The sequence below is a fragment of the Nipponia nippon genome, unplaced genomic scaffold (assembly GCF_047370975.1).
Source record: "Nipponia nippon isolate SJK-2023a ecotype South Korea unplaced genomic scaffold, ASM4737097v1 scaffold_43, whole genome shotgun sequence".
Lineage (NCBI taxonomy): Eukaryota > Metazoa > Chordata > Aves > Pelecaniformes > Threskiornithidae > Nipponia > Nipponia nippon.
Genome location: NW_028262362.1, coordinates 1,088,633 through 1,095,114, shown reverse-complemented (window position 1 = coordinate 1,095,114; position 6,482 = coordinate 1,088,633). Strand labels below are relative to the sequence as shown.

Below are 6,482 nucleotides of genomic sequence, written 5' to 3'. Positions count from 1 at the left end.
GCCCGGGGCCGAGGGAGCTCGCTGAGCCCGCAGCGCTCCTGCTAACAGATAAAAGAATGAAAAAAAAAAAAATAAAAAAAGAGAAAAAAACCATAATAGAAAAGAACATTTTGACGCCTCTTTTGGTCCAAGCCGCTCTCCGCCGGCGAGGGTGCCGGCAGCGGGGCCGGGCGCGTGCCCAGCGCTGCCAGGGGAAAGCCCTGGAGGAAAGGTGCGGAGGGGGGGCCGGTTACCTGCTGCCTGCATTTGCCCAACTCACGGGTTTGTGGCCTGGTTAACACTAAGAGAGAAAGAGTCATTTTCCGGGTTTAGTTTCACCGAAAGCCCCCTGTTCACGGCTTTCGTGCTGTCACCTCGCGCGGGCAGCAGGGCCGAGGCAAAGGGCGTCAAGCACCCTTCCCGTCACGCCCTGGGGCGGATACAGCCGCGATTTCACCTTTCTCTTAATAAACCAGCTTAACGCCTGACACGGAGACGTCCCAAGCAAGGGACCCGGGGCTTTGCGAGTCCGCGCGGATCCGAAGCTGTCGGCCGCTCGTCAGCGCTGGGACGCAGGGAACCTCGCAGATGAGATGTGGCTCACGCGCCTGGGCAATCTGGCTCAGCCCGACGAGCCGGCGGGGCCGAGCTCCCTGGGGGCCGGCGGGCAAAATATCCTTCTGCATCATCAGAAACGCGACACTTAGAATTGCCGATGCGCACTTCTCCCCGGCCCAGGCATCGAAATCGCTGTGGCGGCGATGCTGGCGGCAGCGTTCCCGCCGGAGCCGCGGCGCTGCAGGGGGAAGGGGGTAAAGGGGTCAGACGCTGCGGCTGCCATCCCCCTGTTTGCTAATTCCCAAGCCAAAATTGCCCTTTCCTGGCTGGGTGGGCACCTCCCGCACGTGGATTTTCCCTGGGTGGTCACAGAGCATCGCTTGCCTTTTGTTTTGGAAGAGGCATGAGAATTTCAACGTGGCCCTTCCCAGGATCGTCTCGGCTCCCACGTTCCCACAGGTGCTCCAGCTCAGGAATTAGGGAGGCAAGAGGGCGAGGAGGAGGAGTTATAGCAGGGCTGATAAAGTAAAACCGAGCAAGCTGGCGGCGTTATCCACTTTCCCTGATAGGCAAAGGAAAAATAAGACACCCGGTAAGGCTTAAACGCCACGTAAGAAATTCTGCCCGTTTCGGGAGCCTGCGAGGCTATTAAGAGCGAGAGATCGGGAGGCAACGTTGGTCGCTGTAATTTTTACTACGGGGTCCCTGCGTGCTGCCACAGGCACGCGGCTTCACTCGAACAGCTCCCGGCCCCGGCTTCGTCACCGCCTCCATCCTCTGCCTCCTGCTTGGCGTCTGTAAGAGGCTAGTCCTGCCTGGGAATATCCTGCTATTACAGGGACTTGGGGGGAACCTAAGCAGGGAGATGACCTTGTCGGAGGAGACGACTTCCAGTGTGCTCATATCGAGGCTGGCCAGCTGTGAAACACAGCTACGGTTGTGCTTGGGCTGGAGCATCCCCGACAGACGCCACGGCATCTGTCTGCCGAGATGGGGGAGAGCAACACGAGCGCCCGCTCGCTAACCACCCGTTTCGGCTCCCGCTGTTAGGAAGAGTAACGAACCCCCCCTTTCTGCAAAGCAGCCTTTGCTTTTAGCAAGCGAGATGGAGGGTACGTGGGAAAGGCAGAGGGAAGAGCCGGGAATAACACCGGCGGAGAGGCAATTCCAGCAGCCAGCTGGCGCTGCGAGGCTCCTCGTCTCAGTCGAGGAGGAAGAGCCAGGCGTGCACGGTGGCTCGGCTGCGAGCTGCCGGGATGGCCACGCTCCGACGAGGATGCTCCAGGCCGGCACAGCCCGCGGCCAGAGCTCCCCACCCGGGGAAGGGTCCCTAGGGATTTTCCTACCTTAAAAAAAAGCATTAAACCTAAAAATTCCAAACGTCCTGGTTACAAAGATACACTCAGCCTCACATTTTCAGCTGCCGGTTTGCCGAGGGTATGCATTATTCTGTTTAGCAGCCTGATTAACGCCGCAGTGACTAATTAGGGTGCGGGACAGATCCTGGCGATTCGTTTGCAGCATCGAGTGCAGTCAAAGCACACGGCGCTAAAGATAATTTACTGCACGGGGTATCGTACGCCCTCAGACGAAGAACGAGCTTAACACCTACCCTTACCCTGCTCCTTCCGTGTCCTGAGGTCTTTCCGTACAACCTTCTCTTAGCAAAAGGAAGCAATTAGCACTGCAGGTACTTGAAAAAAGGGGAAAAAAAAAAAAAAAACAAACAGCTAGAATGGTGTATTAGCACCAGGGGAACGTGAGTTGCAGGGAACGTCAGTGGGTTCCAAACGCTCGCGCTTGAGAAGGCAAATGATCAGAAGGAGGAATTTCTCACCCCGAGTCCCAGCCTCCGCGGCAGGATGAGGGAGATTTCGCTGCCCTCGGTCGCATCCCGGCGCCGGGTTGTGTCAGCCACGACTCGCGAGCTCACCGGGCATCTTTGTGGTTTCCTCGCAAGGATCCTGTTCCTATTCTTTTAAACAGGAACAGCGGAAAGTTTTCACCTCCCCTTTGCCGCAAAACCCGCCCCGAGCACAAAGTCTCGTGCTGGGCTCCGTCTCCAGCTCAGCACCTAGAAACGGAGACACCCCCAAATTCCTGCTTCCCCGTGAAATCCTTGGCCACAGGGCAGTCAGGACATGACGCCCACGTGCAGCCTGGAGACGTTCGCCTTCCCTTCGACACCCAGAGCGGCAGCCCGGCCACCGGCAGCATCCTGCGTGCAGCTGAGCACCGCGTGCTCCCAGCCCTGCTCCAGCCACCGTCCCCTCCAGGGCTGTCCCCACGCATTGCGCGGCAGCGGCCGACCTTTCCAGCACAGCCGCAGCCCTCCCTGCCTTGCTCTGCATCTGTCTCTGCCTTCCTTCCCTGGCCGGGGAGCATTCCCTGGCCCGGAGCGTCCCCGGGCCCAGCCGTCTTGCCCCACCACCCTGCAGAGCAGCTCCCCTGTCCGTGCCGCTCGTGGAAGGACGGCTTCATTTGCAGGAGCTTCTTGACTGGGACTAGGACTTCTTGAGATGACCCGGCAGGGCTGGGACCCCCGGCCCTGGGGCAGGGCCCGGCTGCTGCCCCCCCAGCTGCTCTGGCTGCGCATTGGGCCCCAACAGAAACGAGAGGGAGGAGGCTTTTCTGCAAGACTTTTTCAGGTGTTTTACATCAAAAGCTAACAGCCTTTTCAGCCCAAATTAACCTCTCCAATCTGCTTGAAATCTTTCTCATTTTCTCCAGAAAATGAAGGGAAAAATACCCAGCTGTAACGGCCAACGGGGTTGTATTAAAACCCGGGCTGGAAGCGCTGCGGTTTCTGATTGGAAATACTTCTTAAAAACTGCAGCCACGGCAGAAGAGCTGGGGTGAAAGGTGAGGAAGGCAGACAGGAGATTTTTACAGAAAGGGAGCCGGGGTGTGCGCAATCGCTGCTGCGAACCTACCTTTGGGCTGGGGCCTCTGCCGAGCAGGCAGCCCGTGCAGCGGAGGCAGTGCTGGAGCCCGGCTTCCCTCTCCTGCCCGGTGGGGCTCTGGCATGGGTCTCCTTTAAAAAACAAAAAGAAAAAGGAAAAGACGGTCACGCGAGACTAAACACCGGTCAGGATCTGCTCTCAGCAAGGCAACTCCTGGCTAACCTCGGGCGCTACGGTGCCTGCGACGCGGGGCTGCCGTCCCCGCTCAGGATCAGCTGGGTCTCCTTCATTAACAGCAATGGGCTCCAAATACCTTCCCATACTTATTATCACCTGGCTTTAATGGGTAATGAAACGGTGGTGGAATATTGCTCACACCTGAAGGGTGTCTAATGGAGAAGAAGACCAAAAGGAAAGCGCCCCCCTCTCTTAAACTTAGAGAATTAAAATCCCCGTGGCCCAGCGGATTTGAGAATTAAAATCCCCGTGGCCCAGCGGATTTGAGAATTACAAACTGAAAAGCCCAATTCAATGCATAGTGATGAATGCCTGATCCAAATTCTGTAGAACTCCTCCAGTACAATTTCCTGAGCGCGTTGAATTCGAAAATTAAGAAATGAAGTGGACTCCGTTCTGGGATTTAAAGGCGTCGGGCTCCTTTGCTGGCGGGGTGATGACGGGCTCCGGACCTGCAAAGCTACCAGCATCCGCAGCGACCCACAGCAGCGATGGCGTTAGCCAAGGCTGTAGCACCAAGCACTCTCTCTGGTCTCCGCTTTGGTCGTGGAGCCATGCAAGGGGGTGCCAGGGGAGAGACCCCGGGTGCCCCTCTGGCCCTGAGGACCCTCGCAGCGACCCTGAGCATCCCCGGGGACCGCTGCCCCGCAGGAGGGTGGCTCGCTCTCCTGCCCCCGCCGAGGGTCCCGCATCCCGCCGGTGTGGGGGGCTGCTGTGAGCCTGGCCGAGCCAGTGCCGGCAGCCCTGCCTGTGCATGGTGTTTATTTCATGTCTCGCAGCGTTAAATCATAGCAGACGTGCAATTCGGGGGAGCGCGAGGCTCCGTAATGGGCGGCCTCGGGTGCGTGATGGGGCCGGGGCCGGCAGGCAGCCGCGCTGCCAGGGCTCCTCCGCGATGCTATATTGCTTTTGACGCTCCAAACGCGCTCTGAAAGGCGAGTCCTGGCAGCCCGGAGGAGGGCTGCTTCCCTCTCCTGCCTGTTCTGCGTAGGCAGAGGCTGCGTGCCACCACAGCTGAGACCCCGTTCCCACCGCGGTCCCCAGCCCGGCGGCAGCATCCCATCCTACGCAGAGCTCGGCGGCACGCCTGCCAAAGCCCCTGCTGCCTGCGGCCCCCGGCAAGTCCCACGGCACAGGGCGGGAGCTGCCGAGGCTAACGCTGCCGTGGGAACAGCACCCGCACGGGGCTTGGTTACGTTCCCGGTAAGGGCAGGCTGGGGCGACGGGGGATGCTGGGCATCGCTGGTCCCCTCACAGAGTGGGGATGCTGAGCATCGTTGGTCCCGTCGTGCCGCGGGGGCGTTGTGCCTGCACTCTGCCCTCTGGGTGCTCCCCAGCCTCCGAGATCACTGTAGCTCCCGGCTAAGCACCGGCTTAAGAAGTCTGCTGCTTGCCTAGCCCAGGTGGCTGCTCTGCCCTTAGCCTCCATCCCAGCACAGAGATGCTGCTGTGCCCGGCTGCAGGCAGAGCCCAGGCAGGACGCGGGGCCGAGCCGCGGGAAGCCCCGGACGCCAAGCGCTTCGGTTCCCAGAAAAGCAATTACCGCAGAGCAGATTACAGGGCTAATAAAATCCCATTACGCCATTTCGGAAAGTAAATCTGATCCGGGCGCTGCCGATTGATATCAGCCGTCCCACAAAACATCCCGCAAGAGCCCCCTGCGCGCGCGCGTGATACGAGGCTATAATAGATCACGCTAATTAGATATCCGATAACAGGAGCCCTGATAGGAACTACATTAAAATCTCTTTAAGATGAAGACGTAAAACCCAAGGGAGAAAATTCAGAGTTAATGATGCTGCAGCAGAGGCTCCGCTTGAGCGGTCCTCGCCCCCTCGGCCGCATCCTGCCCGCAGCATCCGCGGTGGGCCGGAGGAGAGGGGGCAGAGCAGGGCACGGTCCCCAGCGCCGCGGCGGTGCTGCCCGTGATTTTCATTACCCGGATTCAATAAGGGGAGAGAGCTCCGAGCTGCCTGCGCTCCCCAGGAGGTGACTTGCCAGCCGCTAACGGAGCCGAGAAATCAAATTAGCCCCGGCTCTGCTCTCGCTCTCTCCCTGACACCGCTGTTGGCAGCCGAGGGGGAGTTCATCAGGGCCGCGCACTAATTCTTATCTCGTTTAAGTGACTCCACGCTGCCATCTGATGCGATTTGCTCTGCGCCGCCGCCGCGGGCTCCGGTCCCTGCCCACCGCTTCCCCAGCACTTCCAGCAGCTTCCTGGGGGCACAGGCGCCTACAGCACACATAAATGCAGACATACATACACGAATATATAAGATTATAGGGAACGGGGGTCGGGGTGAGGCTCCCCCAGCAGGCAGAGGGACGTTGCCTTACCCCGAGGACGTGATGCTGACGCGGAGGGAAGGATGCTGCGGCCCGAGCAGGGCACCAGCGCGCGGGCGGGCGCTTGAACAAACGTTCGCGCTCAGTCACACGGGACCCACCTTTGCTTACGGTCTCGTTTGCCCAAAGGCGCTGAATATTTGGGGAGAGAGAAACTGGTAAGAAGCGCTTTCTGAAGTTGGCGTGCAAATGCAAAGAGCTGCAACGAAGGGAGACCCTCGTCTCGGTGCGTGTTGGAGAGCATTGGGGAAATCTTGCTGCCCCCGGGCAGGGGTGCAAAAGGCCAGCAGGCAGCACGTGCTGCCTGCAAGCTGCATCTGTCAGATCTGCCCCGCCGTAGGGTGTGAAGGGAAGTCTGGTACCTCCAGAGCCCCTGTTCCCTGCTGATGGAAACCCACCCCGTGCCAATAACCGCCCGGGACAGACCACCCCATCTCAGAGGGTTCCCCCCCGACTTTC

At 59.5% G+C, this 6,482-nt stretch overlaps 1 long non-coding RNA gene across 1 annotated transcript; it reads right to left on the bottom strand.

Annotated features, from left to right (window-relative positions):
• Positions 1-880: 880 nt before the first annotated feature.
• On the bottom strand, positions 881-6,377 carry LOC148052847 (uncharacterized). Its single transcript, XR_015709159.1, has 4 exons — positions 3,663-6,377; positions 3,471-3,571; positions 2,375-2,512; positions 881-1,099 (listed from the first exon to the last, which is right to left on the bottom strand). It is a non-coding gene; the product is annotated as an uncharacterized LOC148052847 (long non-coding RNA).
• Between the last annotated feature and the right edge of the window lie 105 nt (positions 6,378-6,482).